Genomic DNA, 14,829 nt, shown 5'->3' on the forward strand with positions numbered 1-14,829 from the left:
GTTTGATTTCACTAAAAGATTGGGTGGACTCTACTACAAATTCAACTACATAGCCTTCCAATATGCTAATTAACCAAAAATTAAGGGCTTTATATATTGAGTTACTTATCGTATTTACTCTTTGTAGCAAATCTCATGTCCAGTTGTACAACTTTGATTGAATCCACAATCCTCATCACTTTTTTTGTTGTTTGAGCCACTCCCACATGATTATAGGTAACTTGTTAATTTTAGGTATGTTCTGTGCTTAGAGCAATTTATTTCAATTTTCACAGTTAGCTCAATATCTTTTCTTAGAAATCACATCAACATTAAAGTAAATTGCAGATAGAACATAAACGTAGATCGCAGAAGACAAGTCAAGGCAAGAGGACACAAGATGTGGCGCTATCCAGGGACAAACCCCAATGTGGGGAAACCCTTGATCAATTCTTCTTATATGTTCTTCAATAGTTCAACAGAGAGAGAGAGATAGTACAATTACAACAGAAGTCAACACTTTGACTTATCTAAATAAGAGCATAGATCATCTCTAAGAATATTATCCATGAGATAGTTGAACTTAGTTGAAGACATGCTGCTTCAACTGATTCTCCAAGGTGACTCCTTCACGTATCATTGTGTTGCACCTTATCATTATGTTGCACCTCACCGTGTTGCACCATGCTGCACCCATCATCACTATGTTGGACCTCATAACCATGATGCACACATCATACTGTTGTACCTTATGCTGCCATTGTTGTCCCATGTGCCATTGTTGCACCATGCTACCACAGTTGTCCCATGTGGCATACTATTGTCCCACTATAAGTGACATTGTCATTCCATGTTTGCTTATTGTCCCATTGTTTTGATGATGTCCCATCACCGCTTTCTATCCCAATTGTGCCATCATTGCACTATGCCATTGTTGTTAGCACTATTGTCCCATCACACTGCATTGCTGCATTGTTTCTCTCTAGTTAGGGCATCCCCTACAACCCTATTACTTCACATAGCTCAGCAATCAACCCTCCAAAACATTGGTGACTATCTCTTTTGGAGGGTTATGGTGCATTTGTTTGCTTGTTTTGCTTCAAATCCATAACATAGATGGCCTCTAGCTATTGGCTATGGCCTAGCCTAGCAGCTAGCTATAGTTGCGGCTTCCTTATACACAACCCAAACAACCCTTAAACAACACTATTTTCTCCTCCAGATTTGCGGCCTTCCTTGCCCAACAATCTTCACCCAAGATTGCTCTCAAACAAGCATCAAAGCAACCCACTGCAACCTACAGCAATTCAACCTCTCCATAGAAATACCATGCTTCTCTTTAAGCTCTCCCAAGTTGTCCCTTTGGAAAAATGTGACTAAGACTCCTGCAATCCCTGCTCTAAATCTGCACTTGAAACAACCCCAAATAGATTTGTCTAACCATTAAACTTACCTCAAAAATATGTTTTCCATACAACCCTTCCACGTTATCTAGGGAAGCCTCCTAACCATGGTTCCAAGCCTCCTTCTCCACGCCGATTTCAGAGCTATAATTATAGATATATATCCACACATGGATGCGTACAGTTGTTGCAGGTTAGTGTTTCTGGGAAAACTAGTGTCTTTTCAATCTGCTAGCCCTCTAGGATTGGCAGATATCCTAGCAAACAAACAATCAAAGCAATTTGGGATTTCCTCTATGTATGTCAGATAAGAGAGAAGCAAAGGAACCATCCTGGATCTTCCGCTTGACTCCTTGCTCAAAGCCCTCTTCACCTCATGAAAAGCAAGATCACCTAATAATACAATGCTTTTTCTCATATACAAACTATCAGCACTTCCTTACAAATTACAAAATTCCAGCCTCTCGATCTCTCATATGAGGGATCCATTTATATATGTATGAAAGGGTGTGAGTCATCTCTGGGTTTTTTATTAGTTTCATTCCACTTGTTTTTCTTGGTTCCACTTGGAGATTTCTTGGATATCTTACTCATCCCTGGGCGAATTCAGAGAGGCAAGTGTCATAGGAGAAGTTTCTGGAAGACTCCATGAGCATCCACTTAGCAAATTGTCTCAGACATTTGTCCATTCTCGCTCATTGCACCCCACAGAAGGCCTCTTCAGTATGCATCGCACCTGGCTAGTATGCATCGCACCCTGATAGTGGAGCAGTCAATATGGTCCAGTTTTGGCCAGTTATGAGTGGTTTTTTCAGGTGGAACTTCTGGGGCATGATGTAATCAATTGACCATGATCCTTTAGCATATGAAACAACACTTTTAGGGGTTAAAGAGCCCTAGTTTATCAACATATAAGATTGGGGTTGTAGTGCCCAAATATGTCTATAACACTTGTCCCCTAAAGCATGAAGTCGTAAATTTTTTATGTCGGGTGAAATGCTTTATCATGAGGATTCGAGGTATTCAAACTAGAAGGTGGCCTGTACAAGATACAATACAATACATCATCATCATATTTTTTTCATGATCTAGCTGAGGCGGGCATTCCCATGCTCAGCTTTATAAATTCATTTTCATGTACATAGAATAGATAATCGTCTGCAGTTGCAGACTGGTGATTCTTTATATGAAGAGACATCATTCCCGGCTTGGATGACCATCTGTGCAACTTCTGTGTACATTTGATGTCTTTATATTCCTGAATATATCACAGCCTGGATGGATGAAACTAGATCCGGGGTCTTCAAACTCGTTCAATTTTCGCCTGATGTACAAGTCAATCCATGTGAAAAGATGTCCTGAAGTCGAACATGGAAAGACATCGTCTGATTACCAACCAATAATGTAAGCCATTAACAGACGCGAGAGGAATCACCGATAATCATAATGACCTCAAGGTACTACTATACAATTCACATGGTGTGAATATGATCCGATGTCGAACACCACGCAAAATCTTTCGATCAAAGGCCATTGATGTCAACCTGTCGCCGGAAATAAGAAAATTGCCATTGAGGCATGCAAGCTTCAAAATACTGAAAGGGTTGTTTCTAAGTCAACTTCTTGGATAATGAGATGATGTCGACAAGAAGACTCGTCGTAGGAGGGCCTTAATGTATCCCACATCTACAACATGAAACGAAGCAAATGATTTTCTGGAGGTGAAAACAATCTAACAACACAAGGTTCAGGAATGGCGGTCATGAAAAATGGAGGGTGAAGGTATTGCAGTGGATGAGGCATTAACTGGGTGGTGAATTCTCTGAATGACTTCTCTTGAACATATCAGCGACACTAAGATGGATTGGTAGCGTTAACCCCAAAAAATGGATGGTGTGGAGGACCAATGGTGATATGACCGGTGAACGAAATAACCCAACCCGACTCAATCATGGTGATGGATTGAAAGTGTCATGTTCAAGAGCGACCTGCTACCAATAAAATTCTTCAATTTTTCTTCCATTTTTCCCCTGTCATTGATGACCAGTGCCTCTTTATTTTTGTCAAGCTTGAGGAGGATAACATATGCTTGTTCTATAATTTTCCCTTCAGGCAAACCTGTCGCTATGTTTTAGCGATCCTAGTGACAGTGAAACTCGTTCTTGTCTGGGTGGAAAAGTTTGTCGCTATTGTTTTAACAAGTTTAACGACAAAGACAACTCAGTCTTTTTAATGTTTAGAGAATTTGAAAAGGGATGAAAAGGAAACTCCAGCAGTTCTTTTTCATAGCATAATCCCTTAAGTCCTAAAAAGGATAAAATAATACAGAAGGGATGACTTTTCGATCACTTTAGCGAGCCGAAAAAGACAAGCGCGCGAACTTTTTCATGAGATAATCCCTCAAGTCTGAAAAAGATTAAAATATACAGGAGGGATGGCACTTCCCCTTACTTTAACGAGCTGGAAAGGCCATTAGCTCGACAATCTTTTCATATTTAACGAGTCTGAAAAGAGTTTAAAGGGGACTCGTTCCAAGGCCATTAGCTCGACAATCTTTTCATATTTAACGAGTCTGAAAAGAGTTTAAAGGGGACTCGTTTTTTAGGAACGAGTGGCGTTTAGGGTAGCAACTGGTTCCAAGTAACCTTGGAACTTCTCAAAACATGGTGATGTGAAGAGGGTGGCTAACAGGACCACTCATCACAATTGTTCCTCAAAAAGGTAAACAATCAAGTGGAAGCGTATGATCGGCCAAAAGAATGGAGGTGATGGCAGGAACACAACCAAGGCTCAAAAGGCTGATATGATGGCAATCACAAAGGTTATTTACCGAGGGTGGATTCATTTTTTAACGAGCTTGAACCGGGAGAAACTATGCTCAATGGGATGCGGGTTCATTTTTTAACGAGCTTGAACCTTGCGGAAACATATGCTCAATGGGATGCGGGTTCATTTTTTAATGAGCTTGAACCTTGTGGAAACTATGCTTAGTTTTTTTAGATTTCATTTTTGTGCAAACTAGAAATGACCAAACTAAAAAGCTAAAAAAACTAAAAATATAAGGAACCACTGAGGTTAGGTAGGATGGTTTCATTAGCAGTTGGACAAAACATTTCCTTTGCTTCGTCTGCGGCGCAGACAAAGGTGAATGGTGTGTCAGACCAATCACCTAACCTAAGAAGCTAAAAAACTAAAAAGCTAAAAAGCTAAAAAATGAAATTGGTCGTTTTTAGCTTGCATAAAAAGGTTTGCATGCCCCCAGCATGATGAAAAGGAGAGTCTCCAGTAACCATATGGAAACTTACTGTGGTTATGCAGGATGGTTTTGTCCGTGGAATAGACAAAACACTTCCTGCACTTTGTCCGCCAAATAGACAAAGGTGAAAGGTCACCCAGACCAATCACATAACTTACAGGGAAACTTATCTCTACAAGAAAAATTATCCTTTCAGCTAGGTTTGTCTGCCAAATAGACAAGGGTGCATGCCCCCTAAGCTTTGTTACATTCACCAGACTACTCGCGGTAATTAGGTGGATGGAATGAAGGTTCAAGAGACACTCTTGATGCAAAAGGACCATTTAGGGATGATGATTGACTTGGAGTTATGCTTGAGCCCGGAAATGAAAGCTGGTCAATAGTGACCATTTTGCCTTCATGTGGGAAACACATCACTCGAAAGAGTGTTGAAACAATAGCCTCCATGTTGTAAACATAGTCACACCCAAGGAGTAGATTGTAATCTAATGGCCCTTGGACTACCATCACGTTCAAGTGAACGGTTTTCCTTCTCAAAGTAATTGGTAACTTAGGAAGGATCCCTAATGGTCGACTAGTTCCTTTATTAAAGCCTAACAAATTCTGTGTAACAGGCATAAGCGATGGCGAACCAAGCACTTTCCAAGCAGTTGAGGAAAGGATACTCACTGATGCACCCTCATCTATGATTGTGCCAGACACGATCATTTTGTAAACTTGTACTATGATTCGGAATGGTACATAAGAAGGAAGGCGAGATCTTGCTAGCTGATTCTAATCAAAGGAAGTGACTAGACTGCTTGGAGGGGGTACCGAATAAATGGGTGAAATAACCCCTTGAGTAATGGGAACTGGGGGATTTTCCTCCTATTGTGAAGGAATGTGCGGATTGCCCCCAAGTTCATCAGACTCTGAAGTAACAAAAATAATTTGAACAGTATCATTCTTACTCTCTTTAGGAAGGGTATCATCTGAAGGTGAACCTTTTGAAGGTAAAATTAGGTCGACTTCCATCTCGACCTGTTGACTTTGGTCCAGTATGGACTCAGAAGATTCACTTTCAGCAATAAGTGTTTCGACCGACGGTTGAGTTATGTCAGTCGGATTTTCAACTAGTAAAGGACTTGGGGAGAGTTTCCTGTATCCATATGGAAGTCGCTACGGTGAAGCAGGACGGTTATGCAAGATTCCTTTGGCTTCATCCAAAAAAGGACAACGGGGAAGGGTATGGTCCCCTTCACATAACTTACATGGAATTTTGACCTTTCTTCTCTGCCCATTATTACTAGTTGATGGTGTGTTGTCAACTTTATCACCAGAGGTTGACGACACCGCTTGGTGCGAATGGGGGGACCATTCTCTCAAGATCCGAGGAATGCACGGACATTCTCGATGTAAATGGTCTCCTCTACAAATTATGCATGGATCTTTAGGTTTGAAAAGCTTAGTGTGCGGATTTTCACCAGATGCTGCATGGTTGCCCCCTTGCTTAACTGACTTCTTCTTCTTCTCCTTCCCTTTCTTCTTCTTCTCAGGCACTTGGTTACTAGCATCACTATTTTCACCAAGCGAAGAGGAAGAAGGGGAGGGAGAAACAAATGAAGAAGAAGGTGAGGGGTCAACTTTAGTATCAACTGGATGTTGATTTGATTGTTGCGGAATCACATTATTTTGAACCACAGAGGTTGAGAATAGCCATACTAGCAGGCCAATAGTCAGACCTTGAAAAGACAATGTGGCCATATGAGGAGCGCCAATATTTCCCCAAGAAGTAAAAGGACTAGGATTTCCCTCAAGAGGGATTCCTTGATTGGTGGACTCCATTATCTCAACCTAATATCAACGAACGAACAGGGATTTTATTTCGAATTTAATAAATTTTAATGACGCTTTGACCCAACTTTGCTTTTTCAATTTTTAAGAGTCGAGAAAAAGCTAAAGATGACTATAGTCCCCTTCAATTTTTAATGAGCCTGAAGTGACAAGTGCTCAGATGGACCTTTTCTTTTAAGGAGTCGAAAAGGAACGAAAGTGACTACTCTGGAAATCTAGACAGAGGGATTACCAAACCAATCACAAAACTGCAAAATACACCTTGGTGATAAATTAAAGAGAAATTACCAAGGAATTATGTATGATAGTCAATCTTCCCGAATGCTATGTTATGTGCATTGCGATCGATATGGCGGCAGACACGACTTCCTATGGATAAAGGATATAAGCCTATTGTGGTCTCCCAATATATACGCGACGGTACGGGGAGCAGAAGTCTGTGCTAGCACTTGTCACATCAAGGAGGAGGAATCACCCAACCTTTAATGAAAACAATAGTTACTAGATTTTACGACGCCGGAACACGTCTCTAGCCTAGACCTCTAGATGTGTTGCGTTAGGTTCCAAAGCGTTGTTAAGTTCATTGAAATTTATTTTAGATTTGATCTTGTTTAGAAGTTTTCCTTTCAATGGTTCACCACATGATGTAGATGTAAAATTCCTAAAAATGAAATCTACAATGATAAACAATTGTTGTTTAATTTTAGCAATGAAAATCCTAGCTACTAAGGAAAGAAGATTCAATTTCTTTCAAACAGAGAGCAAAGAGCACACACTAAATGCACTTTTCCTAAATCATTTTTTGCACATAGTCTAAATGCAAATGCAAATGCATGTATTTTTTTCACTCTCTTTAATGTGAAAATGCCAAAAAAGAAAACTAAATGTAGTAAAGATCTGAAATATTTTTACTCAAAGGGACATTTCGACAATTTATTTTTCAAAATAGAAAGGATCATAAATGACACTTTTCAATTTCGAACGGAAAATGCTTTTGACACTTCAAATATCAATAAATCAAATCAAATGCATGACAAAAAGTTCAATCGACTATCCAGCGAAGGAAGACTCAACGACACTTCTCTTTTTAACACAAAACGACAGTTACAACACTTTCTGTACCAAAACAATAGATCTATTTAAGAAACTTTTCGAAAAAGGATTGTAAATGATGGACAAATACATAAAAACATTTACTAATCCTAATAAATGGAGGCTGATCTATCTGATGCAAAGAGGCTTCAGTAATGAGGCATTGTTCATAAGGAGCAAATCAACTAAATAGAACTGAAAACAAGGGCAAAAAAAACCCAAATTTCAAGAATGGAAATAGGTTTAGTCAGTCATCACACCTATGCTTAACAGAAACAAGTATGAATTGCACCTACTACACTCAGGAAGTGCGATGCATACTGGTTGACAGTCACAGATAGTGCAATGGGACAGAGAGTGCAACTAAAGTGGGTTTTGGCTCAAATTTGCAACGGATTTGAGTGATTTAAGCTGAGCTATGATGGACAGTAAAGAGAAAAGTACAGAGGTATGATCTTGAGGGGTTACTGAGCTACCAAAAGAGCATCTAGAATGCTTGTAGGTCAAATGTTCAATTCATAAACCAAACTGGAGATTGACTGAAGAAACATTCATCTACTATGCAATTGCAGAGCAAGAGAAGTTCGAAGGCTATCTAGCTAACTTCAGGCTCCGCCTATAGTTTATAAAACAAACAAAAATAACAAACAAACATTTATTCATTCCCCAACGGAGTCGCCATTTTGTTTCTAGGAAAACTAGTGTCTTTTCGATTTTCTAGCCCTTTAGGATTGGCAGCTATCCTAGCAAACAAACAATCAAAGAAATTTGGGATTTCCTCTATGTATGACAGATAAGAGAGAAGCAAAGGAACCAACTTGGATCTTCCGCTTGACTCCTTGCTCAATTTCTCTCCCCTTTGATAGAGCTTGCAACTCCTCTCCTACTTATCCCACTTAGAGAATACTTGTAGAGACAAAGTAACAAAACACCATCAAAGCATCTTGATATATTATACATAAGCAATGCAGGATCAGAAATACATAGAACATACAATGGAATTCACAAATACATGATTGTATGGAGGAAAACTCAAAGAACTTTATTAAAATAGAAGGGAGAATTAAAACCCAGCTGTGTGATCTAGCATCATCCTCCCAGCATCAAAGCCCTCTTCACCTCATGAAAAGCAAGATCACCTAACAATACAATGCTCTTTCTCAGATACAAACTATCAGTACTTCCTTAAAAATTACAAAATTCCAAGATCTCGATCTCTCAGATGAGGGATCCATTTATAGATGTATGCAAGGGTGTGAGTCATCTCTAGGTTTTTTATTAGTGTCATTCCACTTGTTGTTCTTGGTTCCACTTGGAGATTTCTTGGATCTCTTACTCATCCCTAGGAGAAGTTTCTGGAAGATTCCATGAGCATCCACTTAGCAAACTGTCTCGGACATTTGTCCATTCTCACTCATCGCACCCCACAGAAGGCCTCTTCAGTATGCATCGCACCTAGCTAGTGTAGAAGTCAGTATGCATCGCACCCTGACAGTGGAGTAGTCAGTATGGTCCAATTTTGGACAGTTATGAGTGGTTTTTCAGGTGAAAATTCTAGGGAATGATGTAATCAGTTGACCATGATCCTTTAGGGTATGAAACAACACTTTTAGGGGTTAAAGAGCCCTAGTTTATCAACATATAAGATTGGGGTTGCAGTGCCCAAATATGTCTATAACAGTTAGGGCTTGCTAGGACTGCGGCTAAGGCTGCTAAGACCTCCTCCATAGCTGCGTAGATCCTCCTTATTAGGACTAAATTAGGGCATCCTCCTTAGGACTGCGTTAGGGCTTATAGATACTGCATTTAAGGCTTCATACTAGGGCTCCTTTACCTTCTGCATGTTAGGGATTCCTCTCTTAGATTTCTCTTCCACTAAAACCCAGAACAAGTGGAGAGAAATCAAGAGTGAAGTGTGTGTAAAATGACTCTCAAGTCATCTCCTTTTATACTAAAACTTCGAGCACATGTGTGGTCTATTTGGTTGCTGGCCAACCATGACAAATTGTCTATTAATACAAATAAATTCATAAATCCATGAATACTTATATGAATCAGATGATATTTAGATCAATCCTACACCTCTCAATGAGAGGGATCTAAGAAAAATATCAATTGCCATAAGTAAGATGACCCACATGGAGTTTGGCCCTAGTTGCCAATTTTAACACTCCCTCTTAACTAGGGAGAACTCCATCCGCTCATCCCTTGGCCAGACGGTACTATCTCTGCTAATTGTTCCTTGCACTTCTTGTCTCTGCTCTGCTGAACCATGAATAAGAAGAATTGATCGAGAATGTCTCATACCATTCTCTACTGACATGAAGTCAATTCCATGTGAAGGTAGTGTGTCATACCACTCATGTTGATCCCAGATCAGTTCCAAGAGAGTGAGTCATATCACTCTTACTAACCTGAAGTCAGTTCCAATTGATCCCATATCAATATCAAAAGAGAGTGTCTCAAACCACTCATACTGATCCCAGATCAATGGAGGTCATCCTAGCAAAGGCAGTACGATAGATACAACGATGCGTCCATCAATACTACTACTATGCTCCCTAACCCCATTCCCTTACTCATTGGCTAGATGAGAGGTACTTCCCATGAGTCCCCAACTTCATGGGTAGGATGCCTCGATAAGAGAACCATTCATCCTATCCCTAAGTCGCCACAGGGTATCACAGGGGAAGGTTGAGCCATTCACCTTGTACACAACGCACCATTAGGGGAGGGTGAGTCGCCCTATGGTCGCTTGTTGCTCCAAGAAGTGCCCCAATCCCCTTAGAGCTCCCATAGCTCAATGCATGCATCATGCAAGACCCTTATAAGAAGGTCTCTCAAAGACTCCAAGTCATTCGGGAAAGTCACAAATTTGACCATTCCCTGGGGCTTCGACAGAATGTATGTGACCTGTACATCAGTCTCAATGCGATGGAGCCTCCTCGCTCATCGACGCACCATATCCCTGATAAGGTAGTATTTGATGTCTACATGCTGGAGAAATAATAGAATACAAGATTCCTCAACAATCTAATCCCCCTCTAGTTGACACAGAAGATCACGATGGTATCCATCATGTGTACAAAAAGCTCACTAAAGAGCTTCCACAACTAGACAGCTTCACATGAGATCATACTCATAGTTATATATGCAGTCTCTTCGGTGCTCAAATCAACCGTCTTCTGCTTCCTACTCATCTAGGATATTGAAGGAGAACCCAAAGAGAACCAGCACTCATAAGTTCTCTTGAGATCCTCCACAGTGTCTGCCCAGTCAGCATTTGAATAATCATGCAGCTTCACATTTTTTACAGTGTATCTCAATCCATGAGAGATTGTGCCCTGAAGATATCTCAGAAGATTCTTGGCACCAATCCAACGAGGCTCAACCATATATGAGCTCATCATGCTAGCTACAAAACATATGTCTAGATGGAAGTTCACCAAGAACATCAATGCGAATGAGTTTATGAAACTTAGAGGCATTTCCCAAATCTAGTCCAGTATCCCTACCACATAACTTCTAAAAGTTAAGCTCCATAGAGGTAGTCATAGGCTTGTTGTTCACTATTCCAAATCAAGAATCAAACTCCCTCTTACTTTTGCAAATGAGAGGTTTTTCACCTGCCAGAAAGAGGTCATCCTCAGAAGGTGTTGGTATGAGAAGTCTATCATCCACAGCCTTCAAGCAATGGTTTGGATTGGCTTCACTCCTAGTGAATCTCAACTTCATCAGACAGTTATCAATCCTCCCATACTACGCCCAGGATGTTTTGCTTCAAGCCATAGAGGGATTTCTTCCACCTGTATACATGAGATTCCCGATCATGAATCTCAAACCCCTTGGGTTGTTCCAAGCCTGTGGACCCGCTATATCAAGGGAATGGTCCCCTTGTAATATTTTTCCTTCAGTACATCTTAGACATGTACCTTCATGCTCTTCTTGAATTCAAGCATCCGAGTCACCATCTGACTCACATCGGGTAGGACCCCATAAGTAGACCTTTGGTGTTATAGATGAGATGTGTCAACTCACATGGTCCCCAATGGACCATCCTGCAACTTGATACAAATTTCCAACCCTGAACCCATAAGTAAAAGCATTTCTATTTTCAAACATGTACCTTTCCATCGATGAATGTCACCCTGAAACCTTTGACTTCCATTTCTGAAATAGACACCAAGTTCTTCTTGCAATCAGATACATAAAAGAGATTTTGTAAATGAATCGAGTTACCCTTATTCAATTGAGGGGTAACATTCCAAACACCCTTTCCAGGATATGGCATCGACTCCAAGTATAATCCCACGGTTGTTTCCATCTCTACCAAATTAGAGAGAGCACCTTTCTATCCGTTGAAGTGCTTTGAAGCACTACAATCAATAAGCCAAGTTCCCAAAGAGTCTGAAGGAGAGGGCCAATACAAGATAATGCTTCTTTATCATATCAGAAACAACATTTTATTCTTCACACCCAGGGTTCCTTGCTTTCATTGAAGAGTTGGTTGTTTCCTTGATGACCTGCATTACCTGTCATTCCTTTGATCATTGAAGATGTCCCCAGAATGATTGTCATCTTCATCAAGTGATGTGTCCCTATTATTTGGACACTCCTTCGCATAATGGCTGAACTTATTATAAGTAAGGCATTTGTCTTTCCTTCCACTCTTAGATCCATACTTCCCATTGAGGTGATCTTTTAGGTAGGCCATCAAAAGCTTTCGTTGCACCATTCTGATAATATTTTCTACTTCAACTTCACCCTTGGTGAATTTGAACAGGGATGAGGAATCCATTGATCCTTTTGTCCTTTCCCGAATGTCTTCGGTGATTTCTCTTTCACTCTTGCTTGGGATTTGTCTTCACCTCAGCTCCGATACCATGTTAATTTTAGGTATGTTCTGTGCTTAGAGCAATTTATTTCAATTTTCACAGTTAGCTCAATATCTTTTTTTAGCAATCACTTCAGCATTAAAGTAAATTTTAGATAGAACATAAATATAGATTGCAGAAGACAAGGCAAGACAAGAGGACACAAGATGTGGTGCTAGCCAGGGACAAACCCCAATGTGGGGAAACCCTTGATCAATTCTTCTTATATGTTCTTCAATAGTTCAACAAAGAGAGAGAGAGATGGTACAATTACAACAGAAGTCAACACTTTGACTTATCTAAATAAGAGAATAGATCATCTCTAAGAAGATGATACATGAGATAGCCGAACTCAGTTGAAGACATGTTGCTTCAACTAATTCTCCAAGGTGACTCCTTTGCCTATCATTGTGCTGCACCTCGTCATTATGCTACACCTCACCGTGATGCACCATGTTGCACCCATCATCACTATGTTGGACATCATAACCATGTTGCACACATCATACTGTTGTACCTTATGCTGCCACTAATGTACCTTATGCTACCACTGTTGTCCCATGTGCCAATGTTGCACCATGCTACCATAGTTGTCCCATGTGCCATTGTTGCACCATGCTACCACAGTTTTCCCATGTGGCATATTGTTGTCCCACTATTCATGACATTGCCATTCCATGTTTGCTTGTTGTCCCATCACAACTTTCTATCCCAATTGTTCCATCATTTCACTATGCCATTGCTACTAGCATTGTTGCAATGTTTCTATCTGGTTAGGGCATCACCTACAACCCTATTCCTTCACACAACTCAGCAATCAACCCTCCAAAAGACTGTGGTTTACTAAGGGAATATGCCTCCACTCCTTTGCTACCTTTGTCTACTTGTTTTACCTCAAACCCAACACATAGATGGCCTCTAGCTGTTGTCTATGGCCTGCGGCCTAACCCAACAGCTAGTTGTAGTTGTGGCTCCCTTATACACCACCCAAACAACATTGTTTTCTCCTCCAGATTTGCGGCCTTCCTTACCCAATAATCTACATGCAAGACAGCTCTCAAACAAGCCTCAAAGTAGCTTGTTGTAACCTATAGCAACTCAGCCTCTCCACAGAAATACCATGTTGCTCTTTAACCTCCCCCACGTTGTCCCTTTGGCCCTTGAAACTGTAGCTAAGACTCCTGCAATCCCTGCTCTAAATCTGCACTTGAAACAACCCCAAAAATATTTTTCTAACCCTTAAACTTACGTTAGAAATACATTGTCCACACAGCCCTTCCACGCTGTCTAGGGCAGCCTCCTAACCACGGTTCCAAGCCTCCTTCTCCATGCATATTTCAGAGCTATACTTAGAGATATATATCCACACATGGATGCGTAGAGTTTTCATATATTAGGGCTTGCTAGGACTGTAGCTAGGGCTACTAAGACCTCCTCCATAGTTGCATAGATCCTCCTTCTTAGGACTTCATTAGGGCATCCTCCTTAGGAATGCATTACGGCTTGTAGAGACTGCATTTAGGGCTTCATACTAGGGCTCCTTTACCTTCTGCGTTTTAGGGCTTCCTCTCTTAGATTTCTATTCCACAAAACCTAGAACAAGTGGAGAGAAATCAAAAGTGGAGTGTGCGTAAAATGACTCTCAAGTCATCTCCTTTTATACTAAAACGTTGAGCACATGTGGGGTTTATTTGGTTGTTTTCCAACCTTGATGAATTGTCTATTAACACAAATAAATTCATAACTCCATGAATACTTATCGGAATCGAATGATCTTTAGATCAATCCTACACCTCTCGATGAGAGGGATCCAAGAAAAATATTAGCTGCCATAAATAAGATGACTCGCATGGATTTTGGCCCTAGTTTCCAATTCTAACATAACTCCACAAAGAAAATATCGTGAAAAAAAATGAACCTCTACATCTAATCTTTTAGAGTGATGTGTAGATTCTTAGTTTGTTCCATTGTGAACTTGTAATGTCTTTGGTCCAACCACCATTCAATTTATTCTATGGTTGGCCTCTACATGCCCCTTTTAACATATACCTTCAAGTCCCAACAATGGAACCATTTGCTGGCGTGTAGGGGAAGTAAGCCAAGTTTTAGGGATATGCCAACAAATCCACCTCAAATACCAACATTTTGAACACCCGCGAGCATGTGTGGTCTTACCTTATATATACTAATAGGTTTGCAAAACCTTTGAAGATTATACCAGGAGATAGGGGAAACTGAGATAACTCTAGATCATAGTAACCCAACCAAATCCATTAACTGAAAATATATTCAGAAGCCCTTACTACATACCTTAAAATATTCCCAATATCTATAATAGGTACAGGTCACACATAATATAAGGTTCAACTAAAGTAGTAAATAATTTACAAGC

This window comes from Pinus tabuliformis, chromosome 3_2 (assembly GCF_031772625.1).
Source record: "Pinus tabuliformis cultivar Carrire ecotype Pingquan chromosome 3_2, CPIR1, whole genome shotgun sequence".
NCBI classification, from domain to species: Eukaryota; Viridiplantae; Streptophyta; class Pinopsida; order Pinales; family Pinaceae; genus Pinus; species Pinus tabuliformis.